The 23,259-nt window shown below is 45.6% G+C and overlaps 1 long non-coding RNA gene across 3 annotated transcripts in view; it reads right to left on the bottom strand.

The window, feature by feature from the left end:
* The window catches only part of LOC137538716 (uncharacterized), a 793,867-nt gene that overhangs the window by 398,051 nt on the left and 372,557 nt on the right, over nt 1–23,259 (bottom strand). The window lies entirely within an intron of this gene.

The raw sequence follows: 23,259 nt of genomic DNA on the forward strand, positions 1-23,259 counted from the left end.
CTGCTGAATATCATTACTTAACACCTGTTGCATGCAGGTCTTAACTCAGCTCCTTATTCCCAGACTAGCAGTAGTTGGAGCTACCAGCAGAGTGGGAGTGCGTTCCTCAGACAGAGCAATCCCCTGACCCCCTGCCTTACCTGCAGAGATTGAATAACCCTTACATACGACTCTGCTTAGTGTGTATTAAAGCATTTAACTCTTCCCATACATAAAAAAAGGCATTGGGAAATTTGGGCACCCTGTAATCCCAATAGTGGTATTTTACTATTCAACAAAAACGATTGTAAAATATCGATATTACATACCAATATTCTACTATAGCTAAACCTAAGATTATTCTCACACAACACCCTCCCCCCGACGCCTAACCCTAACCGCCCCTCACCCTTCATCAACAATCACCCTTCCTGGAGTCTAACCCTAACCGTCCTCACCCTTCAACAATCACCGCCAATCACCCTTCCTGGAGTCTAACCCTAACTGCCCCTGACCCTTCATCAACAATCACCGCTAATCACCCTTCCTGGAGTCTAACCCTAACTGCCCCTCACCCTTCATCAACAATCACTGACAATCACCCTTCCTGGAGTCTAACCCTAACTGCCCCTCACCCTTCATCAACAATCACCGCCAATCACCCTTCCTGGAGTCTAACCCTAACTGCCCCTCACCCTTCATCAACAATCACCGCCAATCACCCTTCCTGGAGTCTAACCCTAACTGCCCCTCACCCTTCATCAACAATCACCGCCAATCACCCTTCCTGGAGTCTAACCCTAACTGCCCCTCACCCTTCATCAACAATCACCGCTAATCACCCTTCCTGGAGTCTAACCCTAACTGCCCCTCACCCTTCATCAACAATCACCGCTAATCACCCTTCCTGGAGTCTAACCCTAACTGCCCCTCACCCTTCATCAACAATCACCGCCAATCACCCTTCCTGGAGTCTAACCCTAACTGCCCCCATCCCACCCCTCCAGCAACAAACACCCTTCCTGACGCCTAACCTCCCCTCCTTGGGCACCACTAGCGAGGGAAATTTGGACAAAGGTCATAGGGTTTTCATTAAATTTATCAGCAAGGAACACAAATTTGGGCACCTATTGTTACAGCCTTGAAGCCTGATAAATGTAATAGAACCCAATGGCGGCACTCAAATGTTTCTTGTTTGTGGATACCCAAATACCCTATTTCCTCCCTTACCCTCCTCCATGTTCTCATAAATGTCACATATTCCTCTCATTGCCCTGCTTTCACTAAGAAACCATTTCTCACTGCTCTTATTTATGTGAAATTGAACATGCAATATTTCCTAAGCATGCAAGTTCAAGACTATAGATCTGGGAATTGCAATTTATAAGTAAATAAATACATGTTTACCAATGAAAATCTTCTAGTCTTCACTATCCCCAATCTCAATTCCCTGGTGTTCTAACCTTTAATGATGTCTGTGTAGCTGCTACTTTTGCCCCATACATGCTCCCCTGCCCTTTGAATGGTGTAGAGGGCATTGGCAGAGGAGCAAGAAAATCCTGGCATGCCATCATCATCAGATGTGCACCCACATAAACCTGAGAATGAGCCAGGAGAAAAGCAGACGGGACAGGCAGCAATCCATTAGGTAACAGAAGAGAGGCAGCCAGCATGCCCCACTGTAAAGGCCCTACACAGGCTAAACAAAAGTCGCAGAAAATACATGACCAATGCTGTGGAAACTATTTTACCGGTGACTTCGTTGAAATGACAAGTCTTTTCCGCACATCAAAATGTCCAACTTTTTAAAATACTGATAGCACAAGTGGAAATGACAGTATGCACGACATGTCCACATTCAATAGAACAAGGTATTTGAAATAACATTGTACACACATGCCCAACCGTACAATATCTGCCCAACAGCTGTGTGAGTTTATTCCCCAGATGGATCAGGCAAAATGGCTGATATTGGTCGCTCCTCGTGTTGTTTGGCTACATTTTTGCACAAGATTGTTTTCCAACACAGCAAAATCTGTTGGTGTTGGGCCTTTAAAAAGACTTTAGTTGAGTGTGTGTACGCTCCTTAAAGAGGACCTTTAACCAAGAATCAAACGTCATTCCAATCAGTAGCTGATACCCGCTTTCCCAAGAGAAATCTTTATCTTTTCTCAATTAGATCATCAGGGTAGTCTGTTTGGCTGATACTGTGGTGAAGCCCCTCCCAGTGTGATGTCATGACCATGGTTTGACAGTTTGCGGTCTGTGAACCTTGTGGCATTGTGGGAAAAAACATCTTTTTCCAACTGCCCAGCAAGCAGGATCACCCTCTGTGCATAGAAATCTCATTAACGATCATTCTGTACAGATCACCTGGCAGAATAAAAGCTGTCACCGCCAGTGATACATTTCAGAATGTAAATCAGGGAGAGGAAACATTTTTACAATGAACAAACATTGACTAACAGTGGTGCTCATCTGGATTCCAGATATCCAAACTTTTTTCCACTATCCGACCAGATTCAGATTCCGGATACCCTGGCCCAAATCCGAATAGCACTATACGGATATTTTGTCGCATACCCGGATATCCGCGGATCTCCGAATCCGAATACTGTAACTAAGGATATGACGTCATTGAGCCAATCAGAGGGCTCCCAGCAGAAGTCCTAGCAACCAATCACAGAAGGGAACCCTGTGACCTCATTGAGCCAATCAGAAGGCTCCCAGCAGAAGCCCTAGCAACCAATCACAGAAGGGAACCCTGGCCAGCCCCACCTGACCTCATTGAGCCAATCAGAGGGCTCCCAGCTTAAAGAGGAACTGTAACGCCAAAACGGCCCCTGGGGGGTACTCACCTCGGGTGGGGGAAGCCTCAGGATCCTAATGAGGCTTCCCACGCCGTCCTGCGTCCCTCGGGGGTCTCGCTGTAGCCCTCCGTGCAGTCCGGGCAGCGGTGACGTCATTATTTACCTTCCTGGCTCCTGCGCAGGCGCTCTGATGCCTCTCGGCGCCGAAGTAGGCGGAAATACCCGATCGCCGTCGGGTCTGCTCTACTGCGCAGGCGCAAGTTTCCGGCGCCTGCGCAGTAGAGCGGACCCGACGGAGATCGGGTATTTCCGTCTATTTCCGTGCCGAAAGTCGCCACAGCGCCCCCGCTGGAGCCAGCAAAGGTAAATATTGAAATGACAGTCGGCACAGTCGCCGGCTGTTCGGAGGGCTGCGGCGAGACCCCCGTGGGACAGAGGACGGCGTGGGAAGCCTCATTAGGATCCGGAGGCTTCCCCCACCCGAGGTGAGTACCCCCCAGGGGAGGTTTTTGTTGTTACAGAGTCTCTTTAAGCCCTAGCACCCAATCACAGAAAGGAACCCTGGCCAGGCCCCCCTGTATAATAAGGAGGGCTGCAATGATGAGAAATATCATCCTTGCTTGTCAGTGCTCACTGAGAGACATGCTCCAGTGCTGCTGGCCTAGCAAGTGCTGTATACAGGGATAAACCTAAAGCTGTTCAGTGATTAACACCTTCACTATCACTTCACTATTGTTATATTGTTTATTAGGTAGCTAGCTTGATTTCATGCAGTGACAGAGTGTGTGCTGCAGTGCTGCTGCAGGCAGCTGCCATGTGTCTGTGTGTGTGCTGCTAGCCTTAGCTACAGTATAGTTTAGGGAATAGGATTACTGTGTTATTGTGTAGTTAGTACTGTAGTACTGCAGTCAGTGCTAGTTAGTAGTTAGAGTAGTAGTACTACTGTGTTAGCTTACTACAGAACTGCTGTGCTGCTGAGCAGTGCCAGTGTGACAGTTAGTGTGCACTATTGTCTTCTCCTCTGCTGTCTAACTGTCACTCGGCACTTGGCATGTGGCTCGCGTGTCACGCGGCACAAGTCACGTGTCATGTGGCACGTTTCACGTGACACGTGCCAAGTGCAAAGTGCCATGTCCGGCATGCTCCTGGCACACATTACACCTGCTGCTGCTGCCGCATTGCCCTGCTCCTGCTGCCTTTGCTGCTCCCACCGCCAGGGTGACACAGGCCACTGCTGCTGTGCTGATACCACCTATATTTAACCCAAAACACAATTGCAGCGTCATTTTTTGGAGGTGTCTGGGCTAAAAACTGCCATGTTCCAGTTGTGCGATTGGACTTTGGAAACAATGTGGGCTGCACGACCGCTGTCTGGAACCTAGTCCTGATGTTAATTGACAGCCATTTTTTTTTGGGGGGGGGGGGGAGTTTAAGTCCCCACATCATCAATTCGTGTTTCCCTTTAAAAAAAACATGCCTCATTTACCCTAAAAAACGGTTTAAAAGCTATTTAAAGGCCACTTCTGGTTTTCTATCCGGATATCCGAATCTGGGCAGATATCTCGGACACTGGGTTCGGATATCCGATTATATTCGGATATCTGAACGTTCGGATTCGGATATCCGATCCGGATCTAGATATCTGGGTATCCGGATCCGAATCAATTCGGATTTTGAAAAGGGGTATCCGAGCACCCCTGCTGACATAATGAATAAAATTGCTTATTTTGTACAATATGCATTTATAGATTATTTAGTTTTTTCACTACAGTTTCTCTTTAACCTGCCTGGCGTTCTATTAAGATCGCCAGGCAGGCTGCGGGAGGGTTTTTTTTTAATAAAAAAAAAACTATTTCATGCAGCCAACTGAAAGTTGGCTGCATGAAAGCCCACTAGAGGGCGCTCCGGAGGCGTTCTTCCGATCGCCTCCGGCGCCCAGAATAAACAAGGAAGGCCGCAATGAGCGGCCTTCCTTGTTTTGCTTACATCGTCGCCATAGCGACGAGCGGAGTGACGTCATCGACGTCAGCCGACGTCCTGACGTCAGCCGCCTCCGATCCAGCCCTTAGCGCTGGCCGGAACTTTTTGTTCCGGCTACGCTGGGCTCAGGCGGCTGGGGGGACCCTCTTTCGCCGCTGCTCGCGGCGGATCGCCGCAGAGCGGCGGCGATCAGGCAGCACACGCGGCTGGCAAAGTGCCGGCTGCGTGTGCTGCTTTTTATTTCAGCCAAATCGGCCCAGCAGGGCCTGAGCGGCAGGCTCCGGCGGTACTGGACGAGCTGAGCTCGTCCAGACCGCCCAGCAGGTTAAGCCTTATCTAGAAACAAAGGTTATCGGAGAAGTTCAGTTCCTTTAATATTTTTACAAAGTTTTTACACACAGAGGGAAGAGGAACTAGACTGTGATTAAAGGGTTACTTAAGCCTAAAAAAACCTTCTTGCAGCCCCCTGTAGTCATCAAGCCCAGGTCATCCTTCCGCGACCCTCCTTTAAACAGTGGCAACCCCCTGACAGCCGTGGCAAGTCGGAGGCTACTGCGCATGTGCAACCACGAGATGCGCACACCGTGATTGCACTCCTGTTGCTGGGAGCTTACTGCGCATGCACAGAAGCGATTTTCCTATACTGCGCATGCACAGAATGCTGCCGAGCATGAGGACATAATAAGGAGGTGTGGCCAGCCAGCATTTGGGGGGTAACCGCTGATGGCCATAGGGTCTCGGAAGGACGGAGTGGGCACAAGATGACTGCTGGGAGCAGCAAGAACCTCCATGTATGTTAAACTTTTTTGTTTTGTTTTTAGCTTAAGATTTCCTTTACGGATAAGACCAGTTGTATCTGTAGTGCTGACCACAAAGAGATACGCTTCATTCAACATTAGCCATGCTCATTCACATTTTACATTGATTGGGTAACATATTAGGAATAGCAGAATGTTATTCAATGGGCTTTTAATGACATATGATGGGGTTTCCCATGCTTAATACAAAAAGAAAAACTTCCAGCTTGCTGCCTCTTTTTTAGACAATAATCATATTTCCACCTTCAAATGTATATTGCCACAGGGGGTGCATGCAATTTAACATACACTTGAAATCATGCTATACTCCACAAATATATGTATCAAAATATATTTTGACATCTTTCTTCTCTTCCAGACTGCTTAAAGCAATTATCTGAGAAAATTAAGACAGATCTGAATTCGGAATTGATGTTCCAAAGTCACCAATGTGTGATCCCTGCAGAGTTCAGACAAGGTCTGTGTGGGAGTGTACTCTTTCTTCTCTCACTCTCTCCACCCACACCATCTCATTCTCTTACTTAATTCTCACGGATAAAAGGCACACAAGGTTAATTAGACAGAAGAACGCTCAGAGGTGAAGCTAGCAGAGTATTCATCTGACCTAAACTTTTCAGCAAAGGCAGCACCTGTCCACCTTCATCAGGCCTTGTTCTGCAACACCTGAGGTTCTGGTGTGGCCATGTCTATACACATTAGCGTGCACCACCTGCTGGCAGATATAAGATCTTCATTTGGAGCTCTCAGAAATTCTGCTCTCTATCTGAGCACACTCAGAGGTTCTATGCTTCTCTCTGCCTACAGGAGCACAAAAAGTCCTTACAAATTTATCTTTGTATACTTTATTTTCAACTCACACAAGAAAGTTAGCATAATCCCGGCCATCCTAAACAGAGTAAAGCACTATTGGATACTTATATGCCGAGGATGAGACTTCTGATAAGACATGCAGAAGATTGCAAAGTGGCACCCAGCTGCTACAAATAATTATAAAGGTCTCCCCTTGCAGGCAGGGCCGGTTCAAGCTACAATGGAGCCAAAGGGCAAAAGTAACCTGCCCCCAACCGCCCGAGAAGAAAAAGTAACCTGGGAGCCCATCCCTTCACGGCAAGTTCCCCCTCCCCCGGGCTGATCGCCGCCACCACCACCCAGATCTCCCCTCCGAGGTCCATGCACCATTTTTGTCAGCACTGCGACGTACCTGTCCCTGCTAGCATGCTGCTCCATTAGTCCGTGCGCTCGTCTTCATCCTTATATAAGAACCTCTTCTCAGTGACCCGGTGCATGTTAAAATGTAACAACACGCACCAGTTCACTGGAAAATTCAGCCAGTGGGGATGAAGATGAGGAGCATGGACAAATGGAGCAGCGCACTAGGCCAGGTAAGTTGCTATAATGCCAAAAACTTTGCAGGACCCCCGTGGAGCACAAGTCAAGGGGTGACCTGGGGGAAGGGCCCAGCAACGCTCAGGGGCGCAGTAGCAATTGCCCAGGTTTTGTAAATGAATTAAGTTCAGCGCTCTACATCAGCCAGAAAAAAGTCCAAAAGTTAGCCACAACACAGTTCTTTAGCATAGAAGTCCACTTTAACTCCACAATGTCAGGCTTCCATCCCAATAGTAAGGAATTATTGCGCTCACCAAATGTGATGGCTGATTAGTTATGATCAGCGTAAACAGCATATAGCAAATGGCGTCTCATACTCCACCAAAAAACCAATATATAGTGTAATACTGTTGGGGACCAAATATAATAGCACCTCCACCAGTGTGACTGGTCACCCGTGTATTAACCACTTGAACACACCACTCCCTGTGTACACACTTATTTGGATGTGGGCTCACCAGATCTAATTGCTGACCATATCATAGACCAGCATTCAGCACATTGACCACACAGTTCACCTTCCTTGATCGAGCAGAGTTTTCTCCCTTAATAGACTAGCAGGAAGTGGAGACGTGAGGCGCTGTCAGCAAAGCTCTGTGGTCTTCACACTGCTCCCTGCCACTGAGCACCTCCGACGTCCCACCACCATTCCTTCCCGCCACCACCATTCCTTCCCGGGCGGTGACCACCGCCCGGGAAGGAATGGTGGTGGAACGTCGGAGGTGCTCAGTGGCAGGTAGCAGTGTGAAGACCACAGAGCTTTGCTGACAGCGCCTCACGTCTCCACTTCCTGCTAGTCTATTAAGGGAGAAGACTCTGCTCGATCAAGGAAGGTGAACTGTGTGGTCAATGTGCTGAATGCTGGTCTATGATATGGTCAGCAATTAGATCTGGTGAGCCCGCATCCAAATAAGTGTGTACACAGGGAGTGGTGTGTTCAAGTGGTTAATACATGGGTGACCAGTCACACTGGTGGAGGTGCTATTATATTTGGTCCCCAACAGTATTACGCTATATATTGTTTTTTTGCTCTGAGGTTTACACAGAAGATGGTCGGTGGAGTATGAGACGCCATTTGCTATATGCTGTTTACGCTGATCATAACTAATCAGCCATCACATTTGGTGAGCGCAATACTTACTATTGGGATGAAAGCCTGACATTGTGGAGTTAAAGTGGACTTCTATGCTAAAGAACTGTGTTGTGGCTAACTTTTGGACTTTTTTCTGGCTGATGTAGAGCGCTGAACTTAATTCATTTACAATTTTATAGGGTGTCAATACTCACTCATTAGTGCAGCGATCCACCTAGCCAGTTTGTGCTTTTGGAATATTAACCCCTGAGGTTATTATTGGTTTTTTTTCCTATAAGTGATATATAATAACAATGTTTTGCTATACAAGTGTCTGCTGAGGAGCGCATATACCACTCTCTCTCTAGAATAGCCCATGTTTGCCCATATGGTAGCGCTGGCACCAAATGTCCACTTGACAGCAGTGGCGTAGCTAAGGAGCTCTGGGCCCCGATGCAAGTTTTACAATGGGGCCCCCCAAGCACTCTATATATAACAATTAATACCGTGTACCAAAACCTGCCAATGGCAACTACAGTGTCAGAAGTGCAAGAAGGGGATGGGGAACAGTTTGTTAATGATTACCACTATTCAAAGCATCTATAAAAGTGATTATTATGAGCACAGGACCAATAGAGAGCTAATACTGTAGTTGAGTGAGGGCCCTTCGGGGCCCCACTGGCCCAAGGGCCCCGATGCGGTCGCTACCTCTGCACCCCCTATTGCTACTCCCCTGCTTGACAGTAATCCATAAAGCTCATTTTAATTGCTATCCAGTTAATTTAGGCAACTGAGAGTGGATGGAAAAATGGCAGCATAGAGTAGCTTCAGCAGAAAACTGCTGCATACTTTATTTCTGAGTGCAAAAATTGGATTGAAACATTAACCTGAATTAACTGTATTTAAAAAAAGAAAATGTCACACCTTCCCAATAACCACAAAATATAATTACCCACAATACGCTTATCTCTGAATACTGAATTGTAATTACACACCTTAATAGTTTATTATGAACTCTTACTGCAGCCTAATCTTTATTTCATATCATAAAGTCAGCTGAAGAAAATTGGAGGTATTTTCAGAAGTTTGTTACGTTATTGCCTTTCAGCTGTTCCAGTCACAAAATTCCAAGCAGGTGCATAAGCAAGGCTAAGCTTAAAACTGTAATCAGACCCGATGAATATATGTAAATGAAATGCACACCTGCTTAATATTTAGGTTTGGAGCGCATGATGATAAAGGTTCAGCCCTGGACTGGGTAATGAAGGTGCAACATTACAGAGTTAGCTCAATCATACATTCAAATATTGAAAAATGTTTATTAGCGTGCTGCACCGTGCTGTTTTCCAACCTCCCTATTTACCCACTGTGTGTTTTAATGTTCTCTAATGATGTTTCTCCACATTTTGAGCTGTGATTTTCTCAGTATGGAAAACACTCCATTTGCAGGTGCAATGCTATGTGCAAGTTCATACTGTATGCTGTCTTTCCATCCAATCTACCATACGTATGTTTCCCATCAAACCATCATACTTGTGTAAGGTTATGTGGTCTTACAGGTCTTAGGTCTTCTAAATAAACAGGAAGCAAATGGTGAGGTGATTCGACTGTTATCCATCACAACTTATTAAATCTTCAGAGGGACTTGTGCTGGAGAGAGATTACTGGATCACAAAGTGATTTAAGACTCGGCTGTGTCTTGCAGATGGTCAGATCAGAAGTCTTATATTCCTAAGCATGAGCGTTATACTAGCAAGAGGACAAAACAATAAATGGGAAATGTATTACATAAGCATTGTGCTGCACTTAACCCTGTAGGTGCCATAGTGCTGCATGTGTTTCAGTGATTTAGTGATATTTCACAAATCGGAACCAGCTCAGAAAGTACATACTGTATACACTCAAATGTAAACCAGGATATCCTCCAGAATCACATTAAATATAAAACCCCATTTTATACTCTGGTTACATACAGGGAATCCTGCAGCAACACAATGCCCCTTCCCCAGCATTATGCTCATACTGTATGGCACATTCAGGGGTTACTGCATAGTCCTCTTCCATAAGCCCGGACCCCTCTTCACTCATCCAATGCGTGCACCACTGGGTCCTCTGCTGTTCAACCATGCTGTGGTCATGTGATGTCAGCATAACAGAGGCACAATAAATGAGGGAACTAGGGGGAGCACCATAACTAGGGCACTATAAATGAGGGAACTGGGGAGCTCCATAACTAGGGCACTATAAATGAGGGAACTGGGGAGCTCCATAACTAGGGCACTATAAATGAGGGAACTGGGGGGAGCACCATAACTAGGGCACTATAAATGAGGGAACTGGGGAGCTCCATAACTAGGGCACTATAAATGAGGGAACTGGGGGGAGCACCATAACTAGGGCACTATAAATGAGGGAACTGGGGGGAGCACCATAACTAGGGCACTATAAATGAGGGAACTGGGGAGCTCCATAACTAGGGCACTATAAATGAGGGAACTGGGGAGCTCCATAACTAGGGCATTATAAAGTAGCATTGTAATGCAGGGAGCACCATAAAAGGCACACACAGTGCTGCAGAGATTTATGATGGCAGCTGGGAGGAAACAAGTTCAAGGTCCACTGTACACATGCTAGATTCTCGGCTGGGATAGTCTTTATCAGCTGCCTCGGCCAAGTTTCATCTAACGCGTGTGCAAGGCTTGGGGATCAAAGCATTAGCTGCAAGTAATGTCACTTTCAGAAATTGCAGGTCACAAGATGGCAGCTCCCAGGACACACAGATTATATATTTTGCAGCCCTGTCCAGATTGGTTATATGGCGCCCTCTACTGTTTAAACTTTCCCCAGACAGGAAGTTTAGTGAAGCCAACCGGAGAAGAAGACAGCGGAGACCGGGGGAATCGTGCCGGCCGGAGCAGGTAATGTATAGCCTGCAGGGGGAGGGGGGGTACTTGGGTATTCTGATTGGTGAAGACCCGTGGTCACTTAGACTCTGTGCTCTGGGAAGTCCTCACCTCAGTGGCAAGGTCAACAGTATCCTTTGTGAGCATAACATTAGGTCTGCCTGGAGACCCTGCTGAGCACACAGACAGGAATCATGGGGGAAGGGAGCCTTATGATCTGCAATGAGATCCTCCTGCTGACCAGCTATGACCTGGAGTCAATTTGACTCATTAAGCTCCATATCATCTGACGGTCATTATTGTGACGCGACACTAAATGGTGTTTGCATGGTTGTGCGCCTGTACCCACATAGGAATATCACAGAAATGACCACCCGGCGCTCGAAAAATCGGGAAAATCGTCGGTAAAATTGACACGTGGGTACATAGCTTTAGTTTCACCTTCCCTCGAATAAAGTTGGAACTATAATAGCAGCAGCACAAAGATGGTACAATTATAAAGAAACTATAAAAGAGGCAGTAACATGGGAGGAGCATTTTAGATCAACAGTCAGTTTATATTTATGCATAGTAAATTATATTTGACTATATACAGCGGCAGTTGCAGGGAGGAAGGGTCTAGGAAAATGACTGATGCGGTGTATAGATGTTCCAGATTTCTTTTATCTGCACTGCCACTGTTAAACTCTGCTCCAGAATTTTGTGTTCTCCCTAAGACTCAGGCGAGGACAGAAATCTAATTTTTAAAGTGTACCTGAGGTGCCACGGGGTATATGGGACACCAGAGGCATGTTCCCTGGTCCATGACATGCCTGTGTGTCCCTTATGCGCCACTCTCTGTTCCACCTGCGCAACACCGTAGGCCGCGAGGTCCCCCAGCATGTTCCTGGCTCCTCTTCCGGTCCTGCCTGCGACTTCATTACCGGCGACGGCCCAACACTTCCTGAATGGTGACACTCCACCTCATCACGCCGGCCGGCGTGACAGCCCTGCGCATGAGTGGTTTTCTAACTCTGAACCCGAATGCAGCACTGTCACGCCGGCTGCTGTGATGACGCGTAGTGGTCGGCACGATGACACAGAGCGTAACCGTTCAGGAAGTGTTGGGCTGACACTGGGCCCGGGCGTCGCCCGTAATGAAGTTGCAGGCTTGACCAGGAGAGGGGTCAGGAGGACGCCAGGGGACCGCAAATACTTACCGCGCGTCCTGTTCCCTTCTGTCACTCACTTTTCTCCTACACTCAGTTCCGTTATTCTTGGCTACTCTGGCGACTCCAAATCCAGACATACTGCGCCGCGCATGTGCAATATGTCCATGTGCTGAAAGTGCTAAAAAGCTCTGGTATACTTTAAGTTGTAGTTCGTAGCCCATCTAGTGGCAAGGTTTTTGTATGTTATCATCTTTTTTTCAGTAAATAGACTGTATATAGCTTGTACAGCCCAAAATAAACACTACTGTTTGTGAATCCAAATTTACTGTGTACTGTGCTGAAAGGCAAAAAAAATAAAAATAATAAAAAATAAAAAAAAAAAATAACCTGCTACCTAAGCTTGCTCTGATGTCCTCAATGTGTCAAAAACTGTTGATCATAGACTTCTGGAAACACCACTCCACACTCCACTCTGTCTTCATTGACGAGACCGAAGTTTCCAGGGTGTTGGACGTTCGATTCCTCGGCAAAATAATTTCCGCCAACTTAAAATGGGAGCAGTACACTACCAAAATTCAGAAGAGGGCGTAGCATAGGTTATTCTTCCTGTGACAACTGAAGAAATTTGTTATGCCACGCGAGCTGCTTCCCAGCTTTTACACTGCTGACATAGAATCAATCCTCTGCTTATCCATCATTGTTTGGTATGCAGGCGCAACTGCCAGCAAAACAAGCTCCAAAGTGTGATTAGCGCTGCATAAAAAAAAAATCGCTGGATCATCTCTCCCTCCTCTCGATCTCCTTCACATGGCTAGAACGAAGAAAAGAGCGACTAAGAAACCCCTCCCACCCGGGTAATCGGTTCTTTGAGCTCCTCCCATCGGGCCGCCGCTATAGGACCATCCCCTCCCCTCCGCTATAGGACCTTTTTCCCTCAGGCTGTCCTTCTGCTGTAGCTGGCCAGGCCCATCCCTCAGAATTCCTATCAATTAGACAGTAAAGACTCCCCTGTGCTTGCCTCGGTCCTCCAAGCACTGTATGGGCGCAGCACACACAGGCTTTTCCAGCTCACTCTTAACAATTCTGTAGTGTTGTATTGCCTGCCCAGTTATAGTCGTCCTCTCAATGTTGTAAATGACAATTGTTGTATATGACTATCTGCATATATTACTGCATACTTTTTTTGCTACTGTATTGCTGTCCTGTCTCTGTTTTCCAATGTTAATCTGTTCTGTTACCGCAATCAATTTCAAGTACGATAACTATTGTACTTGGTGAAGAAAGTTCTGATTATGACATGTGCAATTTTAGTCCACATGGTCCATAACTTCAGGAGTACCCCCTCTATCGTTAACACCCTAATCAAATGTTATGGACAAGAGGCACTAACCCTCCTCTGGTGCCCAGAAAGAGGTGGGATGATAATATGGAGGGGACTTATGATGGACTCTAAAAACCCCCTTTAGTACAGGACTCCAGCTATCCACACAATCCCTTATATTGCATCACGCTACTAAAATGGCCAGAGGGCCAGTGTATGGAATATTTTGTATTTTCAACCATTATTTAAACTTCTTGCTAGTGATTTCCAGTGGCCCACATAAATCAAGCAAAGGGAAGTCATGGAAGGAAATTCAAATCGACCGCGGATGGGGTTCCTGGTAATTCTAGTGGCGTAATGTGGAGAGGACAAATGGCTGGTGGTGTGCTGCTAGCAAGTTAAAGAAATAAGAAGAGAACAAAGAAGAAAATAATTAAAAAAGGAGAAAATTGCTGAAAAATTGATATAAGAAGATAGAACGTGCAAAATAAGAAGAGAAGAGATATGCAGATTAAAAAAAAAGGATACAGAAGAGAACAGATGAAAAACAGAAGAAAATATGTATTTATTTCATGACAATATTTTAATGTGTTTATTTAAATAAATAATGATTATGGAAACCACCAGGGTGATTTCAAAAATTGAAATACCGGTAGGTCTTTTTCCCATTAATTTCCAGTGGTGTAAATTACCGAGCCTGTATGCTTGTTGGATAAGTGTGGTCTGTAATTTTAACAAACTTACACATCATTGCATTCCAGCAGTTCTGGAGGCATGTTTAGCTTTTAGGGATGACAAATGGACAATTTGCATACTCAGCAGTGATGCATTGTGGGACATTCATAAGCTCACTCCAACATGAATAATCACAAATGCCTTCTGTTTTAACAAGGCAAACTTCTGCTTTGAATAGCATTTTAGTAAGAGGGCTTGTTGGTTCTTTCTAACCCCTTACACACTCCTAGGAGTTATGGTGTAACATGAGCTTGCTGGGCAATCTGACACATTGGAGGACTGGTGAGGTTGTTTTTTTTTCTCACCTCAGAAGGTTAGGAGGTATTGGGAGCAATACTTATTCTTCTGATATCTGCATAGCAGAGCAGTTCTTTATACCCTATACACATCCATTTGGAAATAAACACAAATGCTGAAAGAATTGCTATTGGGATACAAAAGTTCTGCCCAAATGAGGATAAAGCTATCTATCCAGAACAAATAAACTATCCACACCCCTTGCAGAGACAATTCCCTCAAGCTGAGAACAAAGAATCCTCTTGAGGTCAGATGTTGCATTGCAAGGATTCAACTAATATTTATTCAGGTACTTAACTTGTGTTGATGTATACAGTATACAATTAGTACGGCAAACATTTCTTAACAAATGCTAAATAGCAGTATAAATCTGCAGTAATCTCTTAATTAGTCTTGTGTTTGATAAGTAGCAAATCCAACTTATAACCAATAACAAATTTTTATATTTGCCTTGCATCGCCACACTCCAAAATTCATTTCACAGCTAAAACAATCTATCTGCAAAGTTTCTACATGTAAGTTTTTTTTTTACCACATCCCATTTATTTTCTAGCCCCCTTCACACTGGAGGCTGAATAGCACACTTGTCAGGCAGTTCAGCATCTTGTCTGACAGGGTTTGTAACCCCATGGGTATCAGCATTTAACATGTGGTGCAGTTACCCAAAAAGCAGAAGAAATGCGGCATCTGAATGAGGCTGTGCTCTGATGTCCCTCAATGCAGTGGCCACTTCTCCACTGCGCCCAGATGCACAGGAGCAACAAACGATGGCAATAAACTCACTATCAGCCTCCCATGTGAAAGAAGCTTCTGATGTGTATTCTGTTGTGTGATGGCTGCTAAGTTCTCTCTTTTATTGTTTTAACCTTCCTGGCGGTAACCCCGAACATAGTTCGGGGTAAACCACGCAGGAGGTTTTCTCAGGCCCTGCTGGACCGATTTACTTACTTTGCTAGCTGCTTCAGCACAGCGATCGCCGCTATCCGTCACGCCGCGCCCCCCCCCCCCCTCAGACCCCGTGCGCTGCCTGGTAAATCAGTGCCAGGCAGCACTGAGGGGTGGATCGGGACTCCCAATGGTGACGGGGGAAGCCCTTCAGGAAATCCCGTTCTTTCTCCTGATCGGGATTTCCTGGGCTTGCTACAGGATTTAAAAAAAAAAAAAAACTGCTGCACTCCCTCCTGGCGAAATTAATTAGACCGCCAGGAGGGTTAAGAAAGGAACTGTATAAGCCCTAATACAGCTTCCTTTACTTCTTGCCATGTGCTAAAAGGTCAATGGCAGGAACTGGCTAGAGAACAGTCAGAACACAGGGATTATGTTGGTCGTCTCTGCACCTGCTCCAAAACTCCAATGTCCCTCCCATAATGTGGTGCCCAGAACTGTATTCCATATTCCAGAAGCAGCCTTACAAGAAAGTTAGAAATGGGCAGGATTATGCTAGCATTACAAGTTGTATTTCCCTTTTAACAGATCCCAAAGTTTATTTGCTTTAGCTGCAGCTGCATGGCATTGAGTGCGATTATTTAACATATTGTCAACCAGTGCTGCTAAGTCCCTTTCCAAGTTTGATGTCCTCCTCTATCCTGTTTATTCAACACTGAATTTCATCTGCTATTTAAAACGGATCCCAGCCCATGCGCTATAGCTCCGTCTCGCATTGCACGTGTGTCAGCATAATTACATGGTGCAGCGTGGTGCTGAAAGGGATGAAAATGTCAGACTTAGCACCACACTTTGATCCTAGTAACCTGACGGTGTCTCGGACTAGATTTGGCACTGGCACAGGCAGCTTAAATGCAGACACTTTGATCTAAATGGGCGGACATCTCTGCCAGACTAGATTTGGTGAGGACATCTGTCATCCATACTCCTCCTTGTCAAACTCAGAGCTGGAGGGGAATAATCCAAAAAGGGGGTAAAGAGTTTTTGAACCATCTGCCTCCCTCCCTGCTGTACAAACAGTATTATCTCAGAGATGCTCATAAGCTGAAATGGACTGCTTACAGTAAAGCTTAGTAGGTACATTTGCCAAAGTGATAAACCATGCTTATCACTGACCAAGGGGTCGGGGGGAGGAATCAAGTTCAAGGTCCACTGTACACATGCTAGATTCTCGGCTGGGATAGTCTTTATCAGCTGCCTCGGCCGAGTTTCATCTAACGCGTGTGCAAGGCTTGGGTATCAAAGCATTAGCTGCAAGTAATGTCACTTTCAAAAATTGCAGGTCACAAGATGGCAGCTCCCAGGACACACAGATTATATATTTTGCAGCCCTGTCCAGATTGGTTATACGGCGCCCTCTAATGTTTAAACTTCCCCCGGACAGGAAGTTCAGTGAAGCCAACCGGAGAAGAAGACAGCGGAGACCGGGGGAGTAGTGCCGGCCGGAGCAGGTAATGTATAACCTGCAGGGGGGGTACTTGGGTATTCTGATTGGTGAAGACCCGTGGTCACTTAGATTCTGTGCTCTGGGAAGTCCTCACCTCAGTGGCAAGGTCAACAGTATCCTTTGTGAGCCTAACATTAGGTCTGCCTGTAGACCCTGCTGAGCACACAGACAGGAATCATGGGGGAAGGGAGCCTTATGATCTGCAATAAGATCCTCCTGCTGACCAGCTATGACCTGGAGTCAATTTGACTCATTAAGTTCCATATCATCTGACGGTCATTATTATGACGCGACACTAAATGGTGTTTGCATGGTCGTGCGCCTGTACCCACATAGGAATATCACAGAAATGACCGCCCGGCGCTCCACAAATCGGGAAAATCGTCAGTAAAATTGACACGTGGGTACATAGCTTTAGTTTCACCTTCCCTCAACACTTAAGGTGGCCATACATCTATCGACTTGGCGGCCGATCAACCATCCGATTTGATAATTATTATTGAATCGGATGAAAATAGGTGCCGCTAAGAGAATGCCCGATCGATGATGCAACCAATTTCAGGTCGAAATTGATCACCTGTGTCGATCGGACATGATGAAAGATGTCGGGCCATTGTGGTTGATTGGGTACACAGCAGTAATGGTAAACCATATCAGGATGAGCAACAAAACCCCCAGCCCTGTCCCTCCTAATGTCAAATGAGCCCCCTTGGTGTACTATATTTGAAGTGTCCACTGCTGGCTCTGTCCGCAATCTGCATACACACCTCATGTTGTTGCCGGCGTGACATCACACATGCGCCCACGTTACCGCAGCAACCACCTGGGATGCATGTATGCAAATTTTGGACGGAGCACAGAGCCAGCAGCGGACACAGACAGGTAAAGTATCTTGCAACGGGAAGGCACATTTGATTTCGGGGGGCAGCATTGAGGTGGTGGATGCAGCATAATAAGGCTGATTCCAAATCGATCTCAGCATGAAATACATCGGAAATCGGTCTGCGGTGTATGGGCAGCCGACAGATCTCTTGTTGCCAGATTATGTGTAGTTTGGGTGAAATACTGTCAGATTATGTGTGGAAAGCACTACGGTAGTGCTCAAACGGCAGGGCCACTTACACTACTGCTAAGGTCATGTATGTTTGGCCTCATACAGTACCACGCCCATGTCCCATTTTTCAGCATAGTGTGCGCCACAAGAGTTTGTGACTGTAAAAAAAATTTTTTGTCAATACATTTTTTTATCGTTGTCAGCAAAAGATAAAGATGATATGAAATAGGTAATTAGCTAGGGGGAGGGATTAGCTGTAACAGGTGATAAATTAAACAGGAAGTGTAGGCCAAAGCCCTAATCTTGGTGGAGGGCCGTTTCACTTCACTTCACTGCTGGGAATTGTGAGCTCTGATTATATTATATTGCTGTTGTTTGTAAAGTGTGTTTTGCTACTTTGATATCTGGTAGCTTGTGCATTGCAGTTCATCAGATATCTAGCACCAAGTGTTAATTTTTAAAAGTACATTTTTTTGTGTAGTGTGCTAGGTAATTAGCTAGGGGTGGGATTAGCTGTAACAGGAGGAATTTGGTCAGCTTCAGGACTCAGTACTGAGCTTGCTCAGTCTGTGGCTTGCTCACTAAGTGGCTTCGACACAAGTGGCATAGGCGTTAAAAACAGGCGTTACAACACAGGCACAAAGAGAGAGGTAAGATGAAGCAGGTAAGGACTATAAAAAAAAAACAAAACAAAAAAAAAACCTTCAGCCAATATTGCGTTTTTTTGCATTGGTTAGAATGTGCTAACACGTTGTGGTGTAGTCTTTAAGTCCCCCTCTCCCCCTTCTCCACCCCGACTTTACTCACTCCCCCTCCTCCACCCCAACTTCACTCACTCCCCCTCCTCCCCTCCCTCTCTTCCACCCCAGCTGCACTCCCGAACTTCACTCACTCTCCCGTTTCATCTTTTACCGCCACAGTTTAATTTAAATAATTTTTCCCCACACAATAGTCATCATGTTGGACAATGCAGTACAGTGTACATCCTGCGACATGTATACATGCCTTGATCAGCGGATTGAGGGTGTTTACTGTTGCCCTGGGTGTGTGCGTGTTGCTCAGTTAGAGGTGGAAGTCGCAGAGCTAAACAAGCATCTCGCAACACTGAGACGCATACACAACATGGAGATGAGCTTGGATCTCACGATCCAGACACTGGATGGAACCGGTGAAGATGAGGTGGGTGGAGTAAAGCCGCAGCAAGACACAGAGGTAGCCGCTAGTTGGGTCACAGTTAGAAGGGGTAGGGGAAAAAGTGGCTGGGAGGCTAGTCCCGAGTTGTCCCTCACTAATAAGTATGCATGTTTGCGTAATATTGGGGAGGATGATTCTGGAGTAGCAATGCTGCAATAGGATGTTCTCCTTAGCAACCAAGGGGCAGACTGCTGTAACGAGAAAGGGAATAGGAGTGCAGCTAAGGCTAGACAGGTACTGGTGGTAGGGGATTCAATTATTAGGCGCACAGATAGGGTAATCTGTCGAAGAAACTGTGAATGCCGTACAGTTTGTTGCCTCCCGGGTGCTCGGGTTCGGCAGGTAGCGGAAAGAATTGACAGATTATTGGGTGGGGCTGGGGAAGACCCAGCTGTCATGGTACACATTGGCACCAATGACAAAGTTAGTGGGAGATGGAAGGTCCTCAAAAATGATTTTCAGGTACTTGGAGATAAACTTAAAGCAAGGACCTCCATGGTGGTGTTATCTGAAATACTGCCAGTGCCACGTGCTACATCTGAAAGACAGAGGGAGCTTAGGGAGTTAAATAAGTGGCTGAGAAATTGGTGTAGGAAGGAAGGGTTTGGGTTCCTGGAGAACTGGGCAGACTTTGCAGTCGGCTACAGGTTCTACAGCAGGGATGGGCTGCACCTTAATGGGGAGGGTGCAGCTGCATTGGGGGAGAAGATGGCTAAACGGTTGGAGGAGATTTTAAACTAGGATCTGGGGGGAGGCGGGAGGATAAAGTCTCAATATGTAGACAAGATAAGGTAAAAAGACAGTGGGAGCCTAACATTATGGGGGGTGGAGAGGAGGGTGGGGACAGTGTAAAGATTAAGGAGGTTGGTAAAACTTCAAGTAGCCCATTTCATGTAAACAAAATTGGTAAATGTGGTGGTAAAAATATAAAGTGCATGGTAACCAATGCTCGGAGCCTTGCAAATAAAATAGACGAACTAGAGTTCATTCTGAATGACAAAGGCTATGACATTGTGGGAATAACCGAAACATGGATGGATGAAAGCCATGACTGGATAGCTAATTTAAAAGGATACAATGTGTTTAGGAGGGATAGAACAGGGAAAAAAGGTGGAGGGGTTTGTCTCTTTGTTAAGAAGACAGCTGTCCTCAACGATGAGATGGAGGAAGATTGCGAAGATGTGGAGTCCGTTTGGGTAAATATTCATGGTGGAAATAAAAGTTGCCAATTGCTTATTGGGGTATGCTACAGACCACCTCATATTAATGAAGCTGCAGAACTGCGATTACTACAGCAAATTGAAAAAGCTGCAAGTAAAAATGAGGTCATAGTTATGGGCGACTTCAACTTTCCAGACATTGACTGGGGTATTGAGGCTACCCATTCTGGTAAAAGCAGCAGATTTCTGGCAGCACTACAGGACAATTACTTGACTCAAATGGTAACGGAACCAACTAGGGGGAATGCGTTGCTGGATCTGATCATTTCTAATAGACCAGATAATGTATCAAATGTGCAGGTTCAAGGACATTTGGGAAATAGTGATCACAACATGATAAAGTTTGATCTGGTGACTGATAGGCCACGGGGCAGCGGGACCACTAAAACTATGAATTTTAGAAAAGCAAAGTTCAATCAAATTAGGCAGGCACTAAGTTTGGTGAACTGGGATAATGTACTACAAGGGGAGCGACACTGAAGCGAAATTGCAAGCTTTTAAACTTATTCTCAATCAATATTGTAGTATGTATATACCATATGGAAACAAAATGTCTAGGAATAAAAAAAGGCCTCTATAGATGAATAGAAAGGTTAGGGATAAAATGCAGAGGAAAAAGAATGCCTATAAGGTCCTAAAACAGGAGGGAACTGAGGCTGCACTAAGCAATTATAAGGAGTGCAAAAAAAATTGTAAAAAAGAAATTAGGCTGGCAAAGATCGAAGCTGAAAATCAAATCGCTAGCGATATTCTAACCCAAAAAAGTTTTACAAGTACATCAACTCTAAAAAACGAAAGGTTGACTGTATAGGACTCCTAAAGGATGAGGGTGGGAACTCAATAGTGGATGACCAAGGTAAGGCAGAGTTATTAAATGCTTTATTTGCTTATATCTTCACAAAGGAAACAGCACTGTTGCAAATTACAGAGGCAGAAGAGTCTCAATCTTCTAACTGTAATATTAAATACTTAACGCAGGAAGAAGTGAAGGCAAGTGTAACGATCGGTGTCAGCACACAGAGAGAATCTGATTATTGGTGATCTGCAGTATCACCAAGAATACAGATTATTCCTGATTATTGATGATCTGCAGAATCACCGATAATCCAAGTATAACTATCCTCTGGACGCCTATATAGCGTGAGTGCTTGGTGCAACAGTAATAACTTTGAGTAAGACCACCCGAGGCGCAGGTGTTCTTTGGCAGTACGGGCGATACTGCCTTTTGGGGAACACAGAAACCTTCCAGCAGCCTAAGACCTCCAAAGGGGTGGAGTCCCAGGGTGAAGGTAGGAAGGACCTGAGAGTGAGTGACACCTGACAGGTGGACGTCACTAGCAGGTCTGGAGACTATCTCTGAAGGAGGGCGATAGCTCTCTGGGTCGGGCAAGCCAGGTCGGCAACACACAGACAGACAAGGTACAAAGACAGAAGACAGATTCGGTATCCAAGGCAAGCAGGGTCTGGCAACAGGTAATCAGATATACGTAGGTACCGAATCAGAAAGCAGAGGGATAGTCAGGAATGCAATAGGTCATAACAGATATCAACAATGCCTAGTCTTGGGTGTGAGGTCCGTGGTCTCTACACCCTAGAACTAGTCTGGAGTATAATATGATGGTACAAAGTATTCCTAGACTTGGGTGTAAGACCCCAATCACTAGGGATGATCACTGGATGCAATCACGAGTAATCACAAGTGATTACTCGCGATTCAAATGAGGTTTAATTGGTGCAGGTGTGCGGTGGGGATAGAAGGGGTTATTAACCCATAATTCTGCCGTCCTCCCTGCGTTCCAAAAAGCTTTCACGTGTCCTATTGGTCGCAAGCCTCACACCGCCGCACTTCCTCCCTCAAGCCAGAAGGAGGAAGTGCGCTGGTGTGAGGTCTTACATCAATGAATGGGAACTTCTTTCCCATTCATCGATCTCCCCATTAACGGGCGGCAGCAAGAACGTGTGCGGGAGCGCGTGGCGACCATTCACCGCAATAGACTATTATTTATGTCCCTGAGCACTGAAGTCCTGTGGGACATAGATAATCTGCCTAAAACCACATAAGTGGTTAACAGGTCTTTGGGCTGGTTGTATGAGCCAATATATTTTTAAAGTAAATCTCTGACTTTTCACCAAAATAAACAAGTCTTCACTTTACAGCTTACTGCATACAATATATGCACTTTCTAAAGGACCACTGTTGCAAAAAATGTAAATACATTTCTCTCAGAATAAAATGCACTACAAATTGCTTTTCTCCTATATTGCTGTCGCTAAGAGCTTATTCACACTATGGGCTTGATTCACTAAGACAAATAGCATGCCTTATCAGAGATAACCCGCCTTATCAACGTTAACACGCCTTATCAGTAGCATAGCGAACGCTACGGACTTATGGCAATGACGAGAGTTCCACTCGTCCTGCCCTGAGCCCCTATGGGTTCGTAGCTCTCGCTATGCTACTCTGATAAGGCGTGTTAACTTTGATAAGGCGTGCTATTTGTCTTAGTGAATCAAGCCCTATGTGAGTTGCAGTGAGTTTTGACGCACTACACAAAGTGTGTGCTTTACATGGTAACGTGACATTCCATAGACTTTCATTTTAACATTCACACTACAACATTGAGTTGCTGTGCACTGCATTTCAACTCGTCAGGAGTGATTAAATCGAATAGAAATGTATGCTATATGAGTTACAGCACATGGATTATGCAGAGTTTCCTTTCCCTCTACATGACTTTACAGTGGTTTGACAATGCAGTAAAACTCATAGAAATGTGTGGAAATGCACAAAAACTCACTGACCAATTCATGAGTTTTTAGTCATGCATTTTAATGCATTTCAACTTACTAACTAGTGTGAATGAGCCCTTAAGCTGGGTCTACACATGCCGATCTTATCAATGGAGCCGCTGATGCAGCTCGATTGATAAGATCCGACAGGTCCAAT

The sequence above is a fragment of the Hyperolius riggenbachi genome, chromosome 11 (genome assembly GCF_040937935.1).
Source record: "Hyperolius riggenbachi isolate aHypRig1 chromosome 11, aHypRig1.pri, whole genome shotgun sequence".
NCBI lineage: Eukaryota > Metazoa > Chordata > Amphibia > Anura > Hyperoliidae > Hyperolius > Hyperolius riggenbachi.